General features: G+C 41.6%; 1 long non-coding RNA gene across 1 annotated transcript in view; it reads left to right on the forward strand.

Moving 5' to 3' along the window:
- The window catches only part of LOC123373357, a 38,231-nt gene extending 21,732 nt beyond the window's left edge, over positions 1-16,499 (forward strand). Inside the window, exon 3 of the long non-coding RNA XR_006580683.1 lies at positions 16,444-16,499. This is a non-coding gene — a long non-coding RNA (uncharacterized LOC123373357). The remainder of the gene's footprint in view (positions 1-16,443) is intronic.
- Positions 16,500-16,778: the final 279 nt, after the last annotated feature.

The following is a 16,778-nucleotide window of genomic DNA, read 5'->3' on the forward strand; positions in this document are numbered from 1 at the left end:
GCTAAACAGCATGAGGCCCACTACATGGGCTAGGTACCTACATAAATGGAAAAGATTCCATGTGTGGTGCCTAAACAAACAAATCAACACCACTACCTCAACTATAGCAGTGTTCCTGGACTACATGCTCTACCTTAAATCCGGCCTTTCAATGAGTTTACTGTGGGTGCATCTGGCAGCCATTACAACATTCCATGACAAAGTGGACGGCGTTTTGGTCTTTGCTCATCCAATTACCAAAGGTTCCTCCAGGTAGTGCACAATCTTTACCCAGAGTCCCAATGCCACCGTGGGACCTGACTTTAGTGCTTTGATCTCTCACAACTGCACCGTTTGAACCTCTGGCCACATGTTCCCTTCTACATCTTTCCATGAAAGTGGCCTTCCTAGTTGCTATCACATCTGCGAGATTTATGGGAGAAATTGGTGCTCTTATGGCTGGACCACCCTATACAGTTTTGCTCAAAAATAAGGTCACTCTCAGACCTCACCCCAAATTTTTGCCTAAGGTCCTTTCTTCCTTCCACATCAACCAGCCTATCCATCTTCCCATGTTCTTCCGTAAACCTCACAAGGACAGACAAACAATTTTCCACACACTAGACGTCAGAAGGGCGCTAGCCTTTTATCTCAAATGGGCCAAATTGTTCAGGAAAACTCCTAAATTGTTCCTCTCCACCATGGAACAGTCTAAAGGCAAACCCATCTCTAAACAGAGACTTTCCAGATGGATTTTAGTTTGCACCCAGCTCTGTTACCAACAGCATTGCCTGCAACTCCCCTCACGGATCTGAACACACTCCACAAGATCTGTAGCCACATTGTTTGCCTTCTTACACAACGTGCCTATTACTGACATGTGCAACACGGCTACTTGGACATCACTGCATACATTCATTCAACACTACATCACTGGTCAGGTCTCAGCATCTGATGCAAGACTAGGACATATGGTCCTCTCTTCTATCCAGAATTAACTCAGAACCCCTCCTTCCACAGAGGGACACTTCTAAACAGTCACCTAAAGTGGAGAACCCATAGGGACAACCATCTCAAAGAACCTCACCCACTCCTAAAGCGATAGCTTGCAATTCCAGTACAGTCCTCGATATGCCACACCGCATTTTCCTTCTGCCCCCACATCCACGCTTCTCTGTGGGCATCATTTCTGAAATCTTCTCCTTTCTCCCCACCCCGCTGCGGAAACCCAGCTGTGTGCCTTGGCTGTCTCACTTGGACCACTCTGCTCTCTCCAGTCTCCCAGAGAAAGAGACCTCTTCAGTTCTTCTGAATACCCAACATTCGACTTTTGACTAGCCCAGCCCCTCACTGTTTTCTTTCTGCACGCTTTTATATTGCGTCCTCACTTGCAAAGTGCTGCACTGCTCCCATTCTTTTAGCAGGGCAAATCCTTCAGACCTGATTAGTGAATCTAGTCCACTTTTCTGCTTGACTCCCAGTCCTGCAAACATGTAAGGGGCATGGTTGACTTTGCGTACGTAATAAGTCCTATTGAAGTCTATGAAGCTTACCAAGTGAGCAAAGTTAAATATATGTTTACATGCATGCCAGACTGGGTATAGGTGAACAAACATTGAGTCTTGCAGATCTGTACATTCCTAGTCATTCTAGACAATCTAGAAAAACAAATATCAGCCTTTGGGTTGTTTGTGAAGTGCATTTGTTTTTTGGATTCATTTTGTCACTATAATACTGGGTCAGTGTGGCATAGCAATGTTTCTCCCCCTTGACACATTTTTTTACAGTCTCCCCTAACTTAGGCCCTGAGTCCACCCGCTTAGTTACGATAAATGGAGAACTTTGATCTGACGAAGGTAAAATGAAACAAAACAGACAAAACCACCCCACTGATACTGCTTCTGCCTTTCTAGCTACATTCTAAGGGCCTGATCCTATAACATTACTCCATCAAACATCTGACTCTCATGAAATACCTCAGTCCAGTTTCTAATTTTTTTCTTTAAATATCATCCCTCAAAACATTTGATACCGTGTTAAATATGGATATACATTAAGTGTGTGGTTTCCAAAAGTTCTCTCCATTGGCCTAAAACTGCCTGTGACCTCAACAGGAGCAGAGTTAAGCCAACACTTAGGGTGGGATTTTCAAAAGCTGAAAGTAATTTGTGTAAGAGGATGTGTGGTCTAGTGACTAATGCAAAAGAAGCAGAAGGGATGAAGATCCTGGCTGGCCAACCCAGCTAAACCCCTGATTCATTGAGACCTGGAGCAAGTGACTTGACCTCTTCATGCTTCAGTTAAGACCAGCTGTAAAACTGGATACAATGGAGAAGCTAAGTTGGGATCCAAATGCTTTCTATGAGCTGAGTGTTCTTGGGACAAGTACAAACAAGTAGGCTATAAAAGTTTTGTTTTTCTAAGATCCAGTTGTTTGGCTACTTTCACCTGTGTTGCAAGGCTATAGGTGTCATTGTGCGCTATATAATTAATACCAATAAAATACAGTGTTTAACGCTATACTTTTCAAATCTGAGTGCCAGCTGTTGAGCACCTAAATACAGGAGGCCTGATCTTCAAAGCTGCTGCTGTCACCATATGAAAAAAAAGATGTGGGAAACACAACGTAGTTGTGAAGTATGGGTACAGGACCGGTGTAGGCGCGTGTGTGTATGGGAGGGAGGGCAGAGATGGCAATGAAATCTGCTTTTGAAAGCTGGCTTATCCTCCATAATATCAGATTCATACTGTGCCCTCTCTGAGTAGAACAATGTCCTCGCATTAACTCCTTGAAATAATAGAAAATGGGATAATTAATCTAATGCAGCTGTGTCACAAACAGCTGAAATGTGACCTGTCACTGCATCGGAAGGATGTGATTGATTACCTCACTCCCACCCTCACGCCTTGGGTTGAGGAAGAATGTAACTTAGATTTTCCCTTGGGGAACAGAACAGCAATGAGTGAACATGGGCTAAAAGGCAGGAATGAAAATTAAAGGTTTGACGGATAAGTTAAAGGAGGTAGTAAACTGTGGGAATGAACAACATATAATGCCACCATCAGAGTTGATTTTAAATGGCTCTAAGGCAGTCAGAAGATAGTGTTGCTTCTTCCAGCCATGTCAGCGTGCAAGTTACATTAACTTAAACTCAACTGGTCTTCACTAGATTCACACCCTCTTACCAACATGTCACTTGCATATCCTTACTTGTCACCTATGAACTGGTTCCACCAAGTCGTATTCAATGGCTCTGGCTTGCCCATTAATATCCAAAAATGAAAAATCTAGACACAAATTTAAAAATATAACTTTATACTGTCTTTCCAAATCTCAGCACCGCTAAGGATTTGAGGCTGCATTTACAGACAAAGCATGGCCAGCCTGCATAACTGGCTATAACTTAGGGAGAAAATAACTCTTCAGATTGCCTGACATTAAGCACTTTGAAGACCTAGAGAGAATATGGCTATTTCAATGGCTATTAGCCAGGATGTACAGGGATGGTGTACCTAGCTTCCGTTTACCAGAAACTGGGACTGAGCGGCAGAGGATGGATCATTTGATGATTACATGCTCAGTTCATTCCTTCTAGGGCACCTGGCATTGACCACTGTCAGAAGACAGGATACTGGGCTAGATAGACCTTTGGTCTGACCCAGTATGGCCGTTCTTATGAAATCTAACTTTCAGCATCTAAGTCAAATATTATGGCTCTGATTCAGGTAGGCATTAAAGCACGTGCTTAACTTTAAGCCCACAAGTTGTCCAGCTGACTTCAATGGGTCTACCTAAGTGCTAGAAATTAAGCATATGCTTAAAGGCTTTGCTGGATCAGGGCCTATATTAAGAATTATTTCTTGGAGGAGGAACTTGTATTCACTTTTCAGTTAGGGTAAATATGTTTGACTGGGAACTCACTTAAAGGATTTGAAGGAGAGGTTATGTAGTTTTGAAATCAATAAGACTGGTACACAGAGCTATTAAAATGGGGGCGGGGAATAGAGCTAGAACTGTCACTGCAAGGCTGACAAGTATTTCAAATAATTACCAGGAACTTGTATGCAGTAGTTTCACTCAGGCTCAGTACTTTGCTCATACACAGAGACTGGTTTTTAGTTTTGCTTTTGTTCTGTTTTTTCCCCTCTTTAGTTTTTTTGGGAAGATGGCTGAGGGTGGTGTGTGTTTGTTCCTGTTTCTTTCTCTGAAGCCTTTATATCTGATGTCTCCCAATCTCTTCTGCTCTCGGTAAATTGTTCTTGGGCTGTTCATCTCCCCAGTGCGCTCTCTGAGCCTGCCCATAACTCAGAGGTTCCAGTTCAGCAACTCCAAATGTTTAAACAAACCTTTTTGAGAGAGAGATTTCTCTCTTCCCTGCTTCTCTTGGGACATCTGGGAAACACAGAAGTTCAGACCCCTGACATCGCTTGCCTCTTGTTCTTGCTGACTCTGTCATGTAAGTGCACCCTGCTGGGCTGCACAAAGCACATGACTCCCATGGTGACCAGCTGGATAAAGCTTATCACAGATTGTCTCCTGCTGCAGCAACGATTTCTTCCTCTGAGACAAAAATTGGAGCTCTGCTCTGCCAAGTGCTCCAAAACCCTGCATTATCTGAGGGCCAGAGAAAGATTTAAACCATCAACATGATGCTTTTGGATGTAGTGATAAAGATATGAACCTCCCTCCGAAACAAGTAGACATAACAGCAACATAATACCAAAGCTGTAAACAATGGTACTCTACAGACATGTGGATTATCAGAGAATAAATTGCTTTATTTCCGACACCCTAGAATCAGCTGGGTTTGGTTTTTATTTTTGCAGCTTTAAGCTCCTCACCTGCATTCTGCCTGCTAATCTATCGCCACCAAAAAAAAACCCTCGTCAAAGCCCTGAACTGCTTGAAGTCACTGAAACACTGGGATTTCAGGCTCTTGTGATTCACAACAAGACACTTTTAAAAAAGTTATGTAGTAACCTTTTTTCTCAAAAAAATTGCCATAAATAAAATATATAACTGTGCGGTGGCCTAAAAGTTTTATTTTTATGTGAGGAACTTCTTGTTTGTAAGCTACCCGTGACCACTCTGTCACTCAAAACTCTTCAACCACCACACTCCATTACATATAATGGGGCCTGACTCTTCTCATTTATGCGTCTTCTTCGTTTGTCACATCAGGGACTGACTTCAGTGGAGCTACTTATGTTGCACAACACTGAGATGGGAATCAGGCTGAGTTGTTCAGCTTTATACCTTTTGTAGGTGATGTGCTGAGGGAGGGATAGCTCAGTGGTTTGTGCATTGGCCTCCTATACCTAAGGTTGAGAGTTCAATCCTTGAGGGGGCCACTTAGGGATCTGGGGCAAAAATCAGTACTTGGTCCTGCTTAGTGAAGGCAGAGGGCTGGACTCAATGACCTTTCAAGGTCCCTTTCAGTTCCAGGAGATAGGATATCTCCATTTAAAAAAAAAAAAAAGCTCATTTCTTTCACCAACCATTCAAGAACATTGTCAGTAATATATGTTCCAACCCAGGGGTGGCCAACCTGAGCCTGAGAAGGAGCCAGAATTTACCAATGTACTCTGCCAAAGAGCCACAGTAATATGTAATAATTATATATATACATGCCCATGTAATCATTATATAAGTTGATAATGTATATTTATTATACATTTATAATGTATAGTTAATGACAATAACAACTTAATCTTTTACTTAGTGGGACTTCTGGCAATCTTTGCTTTCAACAATTCCCTTGAAGTTTGGTTTGTGTTCAGTTGTGCTCACACACAGCAGTTCTTTTAAGTGTCTGTCTGTCAAAATGGATCGGTGCTTGGATTTCACATTCGAGTGTTGAGAAAACAGACTCACAAAGACAGGTTGAGGCAAACATTGAGATTAATTTTAGGGCTGCACCTTTGATGTTCGGGAATTTATCCTTTTGTACAGATTTCCAGAAAGTAAGGGTCCCCTCTGTCTTCTGAACAGATTTAAATCTGCCATCTTCCAAAAGTTCTATTATTTCCATCTGTGATGTTGCTTCATCAGTGACTAAAAGCGGCTTCAGACAATCGGCTTCAGCACTAAAAGGGTTAATCAGAAATCTGATTTGAGGTCTTTTCTGCTGCAAATCTTGGAATCTTTCCTCAAAACTGTCCTTAAGAGCTTTAATCACGCTCGCATATCTAGTTGTGCTCCGTTTTAGGGGTTCTGCTGCATCGTCTTTTGATCTGGCTTGAAGTTGTGACATTGAGGGAAAGTGTGTCAGTGCTCCCTCAAGCATTTGTCTGTGAAACAACTGCAGTTTGTTCATGAATGCAAATACGCTTTGCACTAGATCAGACAGCAACTGGAATTTTCCTTGTAAGTCCACGTTTAGTTTATCCAAATGCAGCAGCATGTCTGCAAGAAATGCTAAGTCTAGAACCCATCCAGGATCTGTAAGCTCAGGGTGTATTCTATGTTTCTCCTCCATAAAAAATGTTACTGGTTCCAGGAGCTTGAAAAAATGGGAAATAACTTTACCTCTCAAGAGCCATCGAACTGGGCAGTGAAATGGCAAATCGGCAGGGAAGTCACCTTTATCCAGTTCTTCAATTAGATTTTGAAATTGTCTGTAACTGAGTGCATATGAGCGAATGAAATTCACAAGGTGCAAGACAGGTTCCATGATGTGATCAAATTTGAGATTTTTAGATACCAGTTGCTCCTGATGAATAATACAGTGAAATGTCCAAAATTCGGGACATCATCAGACTTATAAAGCTCTCATCAGACTTACAAAGCCCTACTAATCCATTCGCAGATCCCCACATGGACGAAGCCCCATCCGTTGAAAAGGCAGTGAGCTTCTGTAAAGACAAGTGGCTTTTCGCAGCTACCAACACCAGTGTCTCCTTTAGATCTCATCTACGAGTTCCATCCTTTAGTGACACGATATAGAGGAGTTCTTCCCTTACAACACAGGCGTCAGACACAGTGCGGACAAATACCGATAATAAGGTTTATCCTGTGCATGGCACGACTCATCCAAAGCGATGCTCAAATATTCACACTGCTGAAGTTGCGAGTGCAGTTGTGATTCGATGTCACTGTTCAGGTCGGAGATTCTGGGTTCTGTTGTGTGGTGTGAAAGCTTCAGGCCAGAAATTTTCTTCTGTAGATTCTCATTCTCTGGTGACAGGACTGAAATCACATCAGCGAGGCACGTTTTTATAGGCTCTCCTTCAGAATAGGGCTTTTTCACATAGGCTTTGTGCCAGGCCACATAATAGCAGGCTAATGTTACAGTCTGTGATCGGTTGGAAAATCTGGTGAAGAACTGGACTTCTACATCTGTTTGTTTTTTCAAAGTTTTCAGTTGTAAAGTGCAGAGTTCAGAACCTTGTGAGAATTCTTGATCCACATGTGCATGGCTAGAAGTGAAATGACACTGCAAGTTTGGAGATTTGAACTGAGAGATACACGTCTGGCAAAGAAGACACATGGCCTAACCATTTATGTTCAGTGAAGAAGTACTTATTCTCCCACTTCTGTTGGAAGCTTCGATTTTCATCTGCGTATTTTCTTTTCTGTTTGCACATGAATCCCGTTGTTAGATGGTGTAAGAAAAATTCTGAATAACAATTTCCACACCAGCTAGTCACCGTGTGCTTTATTGAAGGAGACACTGGTGCTGGCCCAGGGGTGCTGGACACCTGGCTCTGTCCCAGGCCCTGACCCCTTTCCCCAAGTCCCCACCTGCATCTCTGCCCCGCCTCTTCCCACACCCTCCCCTGAGTGAGCTGTGTCCTCGCTCCTCTTCCCACCCCCCAACCTCCCGAGCCTCCTGCACATCGCAAAACAACTGATTGCGGCGGACGGGAGGCACAGGGAGGGAGGAGGAGGCACTGGGGGAGGGAGGGGGGAGGCTGTACACCGTATCCTCTCTTCTCCCCCCTAGAGCCTCCTCAAAGCCGCAAAACAGCTGATTGCAGCAGGCAGGAGGCGCTGAGAGGGAGCGGGGCTGCACACCATATCCTCACTCCTCCACCCTTCCCCCCCAGAGCCTCCTGAATGCTGCGAAACAGCCAATCGCAGCAGGCAGGAGTCACTGGGTTGGGGGGGCTGATAGGGCTGCTGGTGGGTGCTGAGCACCCACCATTTTTTCCCCAGAGTTGGCTCCTCGCAGGAGTTGCATGTTGTCTCCTGAAGAGCTGCATGTGGCTCCAGAGCCACAGGTTGGCCACCCCTGATCCAACCAATCCCATTTGAAGTCCAGTTCATGAGTTTTGGCAATCTGTTAAAAGATAGCTGCACCCTTTTATACTATGATGCTAGTGGTGCTATATAAGGTTGTAAGTTCTTCAGCTTCTGAAATTCAGCGTTGGTGCTGCTAATAAATAACGGATGGACTTCTAAATTTGACTATGAATCCTTCACCTTGTCCTGTGTTCTGGCTAAGATTCTTGTGAGAGAGAGTCCTACTCATCAATTAATCCATCTCAGAGGAAGGCTACCTCTGATTGCTAGAGATAGGGGAAGATCACTCTGCAACTGAGGCTAAATGCACATCCCAGAATAATAAACAGATCCATGAAATGTTCTGGGTTGCTTCCTTGGAGTTGGTGGACTCTTGGGACATTCTCCAAATTAGGCAGGAAAAAGAAGACCCTCTGAGACACCACAGTGACACCAAAATAAAAGAAACAAGCACTGCAAGAGCTGTGTCAACTTCCACAGGCACTATTTTACCTTTGAACCCATCCGTGGGTGAGCCACAGTGTGAGACCAAAATGAAAATGAGGAAGTCAAGGAAAATAATCATGCAGGAAGCTTGAAATAATGTGGTTTTCATTTCTTTTAACATAAACAACTTTTCTGTAACCTTGGCTTCAAGCTTCAGTATTTCTGCCGCAAATAACTTGCAACGGTACCACTATGAAAATCCTAGTTTTGTGTGCGATCCAGTTTAGCATGTAGTGAGTCAGATGTGAAGTATGGGCCAGAGTCTCAGCCAGTGTGTGTTGGCACAGGTCTTTTGAAGTCACTGGGAGCTGTTGATAGCTCCCCTTGTCTCCAATGCAGCTGTGTCAAATTTTATGCCTGCTGAGATGCCGGCCCTACATTCGTGCTACGAGGCAATACCAGCTGCTAGCCTTACAAGATTAATGGGTTAATGGAACGGTGATGAATGAGACCGCATTCCACCCTGACTTTATCTCTTCTCCTCTTTGGGTTTTCTTTTCATGGCCTTTATTTTAAGAACCTGTTGGGGCATGTTGAACCGGATAGGCACATTTTTAATATACAGCAATCAAAAGAAATAAACAATAAAATCATGAGAAATTTCTGCTCCCTACCTACTACAGCCCAGAGCCTGATGCCTTTGAAGTAAATAGCAAAGTGCCTATGGACTTCAATGGGGCCTGCGCTTGGCTCTAAATGAAACACTGTACTTCACTCTTAGCTTCAACTTACTTAAAAGTCCCCTGGACGCCCACGTAAAGCCAAACCTTCATTTGAATGAAGCCTTGTACACTGTCAAGCAATGTATAAACAACGTCCGAGAAGAACAGCATGAAGCCAAGAGACCAGTAATCCTCTTGATGCTGATTTACTCATCAAACAAGTAAACTTCCATCTACAAACATGTTTGGAAAGTTTAACGATAGTAGCTGTTCCATTAAAGAATTTGCAGCTCCAGCAACTGCTTGTTTTATGTGGAACACGTGTCATTTGCTCAATTTACCTTAATTCGCCCCTCTTGTATGCATGCATTAGGACAGAGTCTCTAATTACACGGTCACATACTCTTTTTTTTTTTTCCTGAGGCACCCTGCCTTATTCAGTGTACAGGATGAACTCACAAGAGGCAGAATTAAAGTTGCATGAATAACCATAACTAGGCATTTCCCAACTTTTGAATGCTTGACTTTGCAATCTAAAAAACATACTTCTAATATAGTAATTTTTCCTAAACGTACCTCAACATTTATATTGCAGAAGCAGACAGACTCCAGTTGGTGTAGGGAGACTCTTTTGTGCCTGGCATTGTGTAAATAATATATTTGGAAAGCAAAATTAATAGAGCAGGCTGGAAGATGACGGTTCTATTTTGCAACAACTTTTGAGGTTTCAGTATTTGTTTTCGTTCCAATGCGGAATGAAAACAAAACCTTTCAAGCATTTTAACAAAATGGAATTGTGATGGAATGTCTGTTTTCAGATAAAAAAGCTCAAGGTTTTGATTCAGAGGTCTCTCCTAAATCAGAAGTGACCAGAGAGGCCTACACAGCACAAAACTTTGTCCAAACAGTTACAGTTCCACAAAAATTTTCAGTTTACATATTTTGATGAAATTACACTTTGTCAAAAAGTTCCATCCAGTGCTAAAATATTAGTGCATAAAACATGCTGAAATATAACCTGGCCTGATGGCTTTAGACCTCCCAGTGCATATTTCTTCTGTTGGATTTGAATGCATTTAGCTTGTATGGGGGAAAGGGATGTGTGGATTATTTACTTGATTGCAATAGGCCCTAATAATGTACTAAATACCAAATGGATTAATGGGCTCTACACACACAAGATATCATACAGAATTAGTTGTGTTTTGAAGTTCTCCATATGGCTTCTTTCATGCAAGATGTATTTTTTTTAACAACACATTATATTTTTTTAAATTTGGGTGGTTTCTTTTGATTGGTTATCCTTCTCACTGTAACTTGTTTTCATAAGAACATAAGAATGGCCATACTGGGTCAGACCAAAGGTCCATCTAGCCCAGTATCCTGTCTTCCAAAGTGGTCAATGCCAGGTGCCCCAGAGGGAATGAATGGAACAGATAATCATCAAATTCCCTGCCACGCATTCCCAGCTTCTGGCAAACAGAGGCTAGGGATTCCATTCCTACCCATCCTGACTAATAGCCATTGATGGACCTAAACTCCATGAATTTATATAGTTCTTTTTTGAACCCTGTTACAGTCTTGGCCTTCACAACATCCTCTGGCAAAGAGCTCCACAGGTTGACTGTGCGTTGTGTGAAGAAATACTTCCTTTTGTTTGTTTTAAGCCTGCTGCCTATTAATTTCATTTGGTGACTCCTAGTTCTTCTGTTATGAGAAGGAATAAATACACTTCCTTATTTACTTTCTCCTCAGCATTCATGATTTTATGGACCTCAATCATATCCCCCCTTAGTCATCTCTTTTCTAAGCTAAAAAGTCCCAGTTTTATTAATCTCTCCTCATACAGAAGCCGTTCCATACCCCTAATCATTTTGGTTGCCCTTTTCTGAACCTTTTCCAATTCCAATAGATCTTTTTTGAGTTGGGGCGACCACATCTGTACGCAGTATTCAAGGTGTGGGCGTATCATGGATTTATATAGAGGCAATATGATATTTTTTGTCGTATTATCTATCCCTTTCTTAATGATTCCCAACATTCTCTTTGCTTTTTTGACTGTCACTTCACATTGAGTGGATGTTTTCAGAGAACTATCCACAATGACTCCAAGATCTCTTTCTTGAGTGGTGACAGCTCATTTAGACCCCATCATTTTAGATGTATAGTCGGGATTATGTTTTCCAATGTGCATTACTTTGCATTTATCAACATTGATGTTCATCTGCCATTTTGTTGTCCAGTCACCCAGTTTTGAGAGATCCTTTTGTAGCTCTTTGCAGTCTTCCTGGAACTTAACTATCTTGAGTAGTTTTGTATCATCTGCAAATTTTGCCACCTCACTGCAAATTTTACCCCCTTTTTCCAGATCATTTATGAATATGTTGAATAGGACTGATCCCAGTACAGACCACTGGGGGCACCCCTATTTACCTCTCTCCATTCTGAAAACAGATCATTTGTTCCTACCCTTTGTTTCCTATCTTTTAACCAGTTAAAGATGGTTGATGAGATGAGAGGAGCTTCCGTCTTATCCCATGACTGCTTATTTTGCTTAAGATCCTTTGATGAGGGACCTTGTCAATGGCTGTCAGGGCTGATTCCCCACTCTGGAACTTCGAGTGCAGAAGGTGGGGGCCACTCCAGGCTTGTATTAACTCCCAAGGTTACAGCTTTTCTCTGACCTTGGATTGGTAGATGCTGCCACCACCCAAGTGCAGAACCCCTTTGAGAGCCCAGGAAAGTGCACTTGGGAATTCCTGTGGGATACACTCAAGCCCTTATACACACACACACACACACACACACACACACACCCCGGAAGAGCTGAGAAAGAAAAGAAAAAAGAAAGAAAATCAGCTGTTGCCACCAGCTAATTAAACAACATGTGCACAAACCTCTTAAGACACAAAAAATCCAATTCTATTCTTAAAAAAGGTAAATTTTATTAATAAAAAAAGAAAATACATCTGGGAACTCAGGCTATTGCTACATTTTAAAAGAGCAACTACAAGGATTAAGCACCAAGAATAGCTTTCTTGAGCCCCAGCTTAAAGGTTACAAGCAAAACAAAAGCACCTGGGGTTAGCACAGAGGAATCCACAAGCTGAAAAGAAATAAAAGGGATAAACCTAATCACACCTTCCTAGACATTTCCTGATCTATTTACATCTCTGGGGTTTTAAATGAGTAGTTTCTAGGTATGATACTGATAATTTGTTATACCTGGCTCAAGCTTCTTACAGCATAGCTGCTGCTCTGTCCACCTCTCCCTGGGAGGACAACAAAAGACAGACAAAAGGGGAGTCTTTTTTCAATTTTTAAAAGTTCTAGCTTTCCCATTAGCTCACTTCCTTTTACCTATGCATAGCAGTGAGACTTTTTAACCCTTTACAGGTAGAACAATTAGAGAACAGCTACTAAGAGGGATTTTATAGCTACTGGCTGGCTGGGTGTTCATAAAAGGGAGCTACCCTCCCCTTTCATTTATCACAAAGGCTTTCTGAAAATCTTAGTACACTATAGCCACTGGATCCCCCTTATCCACATACTTGTTGACCCCCTCAAAGAATTCTAGTAGATTGGCGAGGCATGATTTTCCTTTACAAAAACCATGTTAACTCTTCCCCAACATATTATGTTCATCTATGTGTCTGACAATTTTGTTCTTTACTATAGCACTTTTACATTATATACACAAGGCACCAGATTTTCAGCTGGTGTGAGCTGATGGAGTTCCACTGCCTTCAATTGATCCTTAACATTCCTTTTCACATAGGGCCTGATCCAAAAGCCATTTGAGTCAGTGGAAAGACACCTACTGACTTCAGTGGGCTATGGATTAAGGTCCATACAGCATTTTTCATAAATAAAACTAATAACACAGCTAAAAAGTTTAGAAAAATGTATATTGCATACACAGTAATAGACCATCAGATGGGACAATCATGTGAGAAGATCAAACCCATAAAACTTTCCAGAAACACATACTGCTCTGTATATGGCGTGTGTGTGCATATTCACAGGATGTATGTGCCTCTTCGTATATATAATGAACGATATATGTATATGTTGTGTCTGTATCCATATATACTCAAACTTGGCCAGAGCCTTAGCTGGCCTCCATTTCCTTTACTGATGTGATTGTCCCACATAGAATTGTCTATTGTAGTATGTACAACTTGAATTTTTCTAAACTTTCTAATGGTAGGTGGTGAAAGTGATCAACTTTATGTAGACAAAATGCTAAGTGGAGCTTAATCCATAGCCCACTGAACTCAGTGATTCTTTCCATCAGGCCTCATGAGTATTTAGGATTCTTATGTATCAGACGGGTCGCCGTGTTAGTCTGGATCTGTAAAAAGTGACAAAGAGTCCTGTGGCACCGTATAGACTAACAGATGTATTGGAGCATGAGCTTTCATGGGTGAATACCCACTTCGTCAGACATATGGAGCTTATGCTCCAATACGTCTGTTAGTCTATAAGGTGCCACAGGACTCTTTCTCGCTTTTTTAGGATTCTTATGTGTATTAGGATTATTATATGTATGAAAGTAGCACCTAAAGATTTAGGACCCTTGTACTAAATACTGTAAAAATATATAATAAGAGACCATCCCTGTCCCTGAAAGCTTACAGTCCACATAGACAAAACAGACACAGGGCTGAAGGAGAAACAGGGGCACAGTGAAGTGAAGTGATTTGACAAGATCATATAGCATCTTACTGTCTGGGAAAGGTCAGTGCTCTATCCATTAGATCACATTGTCTGTACATAACCCCTTCTTTCCAAAGCCCCCTTTATCCAAATGTAGATTTATGTGATGCACATCAGAATCCCATTTATCCCGATAAATTACATGCATTCCATTCATTCGTTCAGATAACTGAAGTCATGTATTTTATTGGTAATTAGTCTAGTCTGGCTAAGCTTACAAGGAAGCCTTTTCTATTGCATTTATTGCCTCCACACTTGGGAAATTCCACTCCTTTCTCCTAACTGCCTGTGACTTACATGTAGTATTACTTCTTGTTTCACAAGTGCCATTCGCACTGTACATCTTAACCTTTTTTAGACTCTTTTCAAATGTGGCACCACCCTGAAAAATGACACTGCGTAGTTCCACGCTGATTGCCTCACAATCACTTCTCAAGAGTCTAGCCAATGAACTGGTGACAGTGCCATTCTCCTACCTGGAAGGTAGGTGGGTGTAGTGGTCATGGGTCTATTGAGGCAGTGGAGAAAGGATTCCATTCCATGGTGCACAGGCTCTTTACTCCTGCCATGTGCTGTGGAGAGGACTCTATCCAGTGAGACCTGCAGATGAATCTGCAAGAGAACAAATGTGTAAACCTATTTTTCGAATGATCCAATACTTGTTTTTATAGATATTCGGGTTCTTATTCTGCCACCCTTATTTGTGATTGGTCCCACTGATTTCAGTAGAAAAGCTCACAGAAATGGTACTATTCAACACCGATAAGGTTGGCAGAAGGTAGCACTTAAAACTGAAAAGCTACCTTGCTACTCTTATTTTCTGTAGTAAGATGCTAAACCCCAAGCCCAGCAGGTTACTGTTTCCATTGTTCCTCATCTGTTTTCCTAAGATTTCATCAGGTGTCTTTTATTCATTATTTTCCCACTCCTTCTTTTGTGGAAATCCCCCCCTCCTCCCATTTTTAACCTTCTACGTGTGCTGTTCTCTGACCTAACTTTGTAAGTTACTACACATTCTGCTTAAGCTCTCTTGCCTTCAGTTTTCCCACTGGTGACCAGGGAGGACAAAAAGCATAGAATGAAAGAAAAATAAAGGAAACATGAGGAAAGAAATAATAAAGCTTGCACTACAGTCAGGTGTTTATTTTGAGCTAATCTTTTTATTTTCAATGGCTGCTGCTCTGTACTTTGTACAGACTGCAGCTGATAAAAACTTCTTGTTTTCATTACTTTAAAAAAATTACACAAAATTAACCATCAAATCAAAACTGTTCAAGGGCACATTACTGTATTACAGTGTATTACTGAATGCTTTTATTAAGGTTGAAACGCAGTTTCCTTTATAACCTCCATTTTTCAGCTGCAGAGAATGTTGCTTAGGGGATGAAATTTTCCATTCTTGGGGTGACTTTTTCTGAAAGTTCATGATAAATATGCTCAGCTGTCACTGAATTAGGCCCTGATTCCGGAAAGCACTTCATCATCTGCTTAAATTTAAGCATATGCTTTAGTGCCCCTCCTGAATAGGGAGGCTTTCCTTAAGAGAGAAAAGTGGGGGGAGAAAGGGGTGTGAACACACATTATATATAAATTCTTCCCAGCTTTTTGTATCTCTCTAACTCAAAAATTAATTAACAAAATCCTGAAGCTGTCATTTTGAGATGTACATGGTTCTAGTCCTCATGGAAGAAGCAACATGGAAAAAAGGATATATGGTGTTTGTATTTATAAAAGTATATATAGAAAGTTTAAGAAAAACTACAGTGCAGTAGAACGCCTCTCATTCTGTTTCAAGGCCACCTAATTGGTAAACTGTGCTTTTAAAGCTGACTCAGAGCAAAAAAAAATTTTTCTTTCTTTCCTTTTTTTCTTTTTCTTTAAAGACCAGGTACATTTAAACACAAAAAAGGTATGTGAATGTAATGTTAATGTTAAGAAATTAAGCACTCATAAGTTGAAAGGTCCTGAAGCTACACCATCTTTGCTACATTGCACATGTGTAGTATTTTCTATTCCTATACGTTTGTTTCAATAATTTAATGTTATGGATCTAATTATCTACAGCATTAGAGGCAGGAAGCCCAGTGAGTTCCTGATCAGAGAAGTTGTGGTAAATTCTCCAAGGTGCGGGAATAGGATTTACCCATAGAAATATGACAGGTGACTATCCCACCAAGTGCAGGGCAGGCTAATAACATTTTCCAGGGAACCAATCAAGTTACTAGGGGAAGGTCAGTCTGGGAAAGGAAAGACTTGCAGAAACGGGTCTAGGAGTGTGAATTGTGCCTGGTTTGATATACATATTTTTAACTTCCTTGGTATTTGTTTATTTCCTTCATGCCTTGTAAACAGAGATTTCCCCAGAAGCAGCTGATTCCTGAGCTCCCCATCTGGCCCAGTGCAGAGAGGTAAGAGGACACGTTACTGCTGAAAGATGAGGATATGCTAGAGACTAATGGCAAAGAGCTTATACTGCCAGGCTCCAAATCAGCAAAATATTTAAGAACATGATTAACTTTAGGCTCATACATTATTACTTCCAACTGAAGTCAAAGGGACTTAAGCATGTTCCTTCATTTCAGGAAGAGCCACACCTGGATCACATGCTCCAAGTTCAGCCAGTTATGGGGGTGGAGCTGCTCCTGGGCTATAAATAGTCAGAGGGAGTTCACCCCTTAGGAGGGTGG

Source organism: Mauremys mutica, chromosome 6, assembly GCF_020497125.1.
Source record: "Mauremys mutica isolate MM-2020 ecotype Southern chromosome 6, ASM2049712v1, whole genome shotgun sequence".
Taxonomy (NCBI): Eukaryota; Metazoa; Chordata; order Testudines; family Geoemydidae; genus Mauremys; species Mauremys mutica.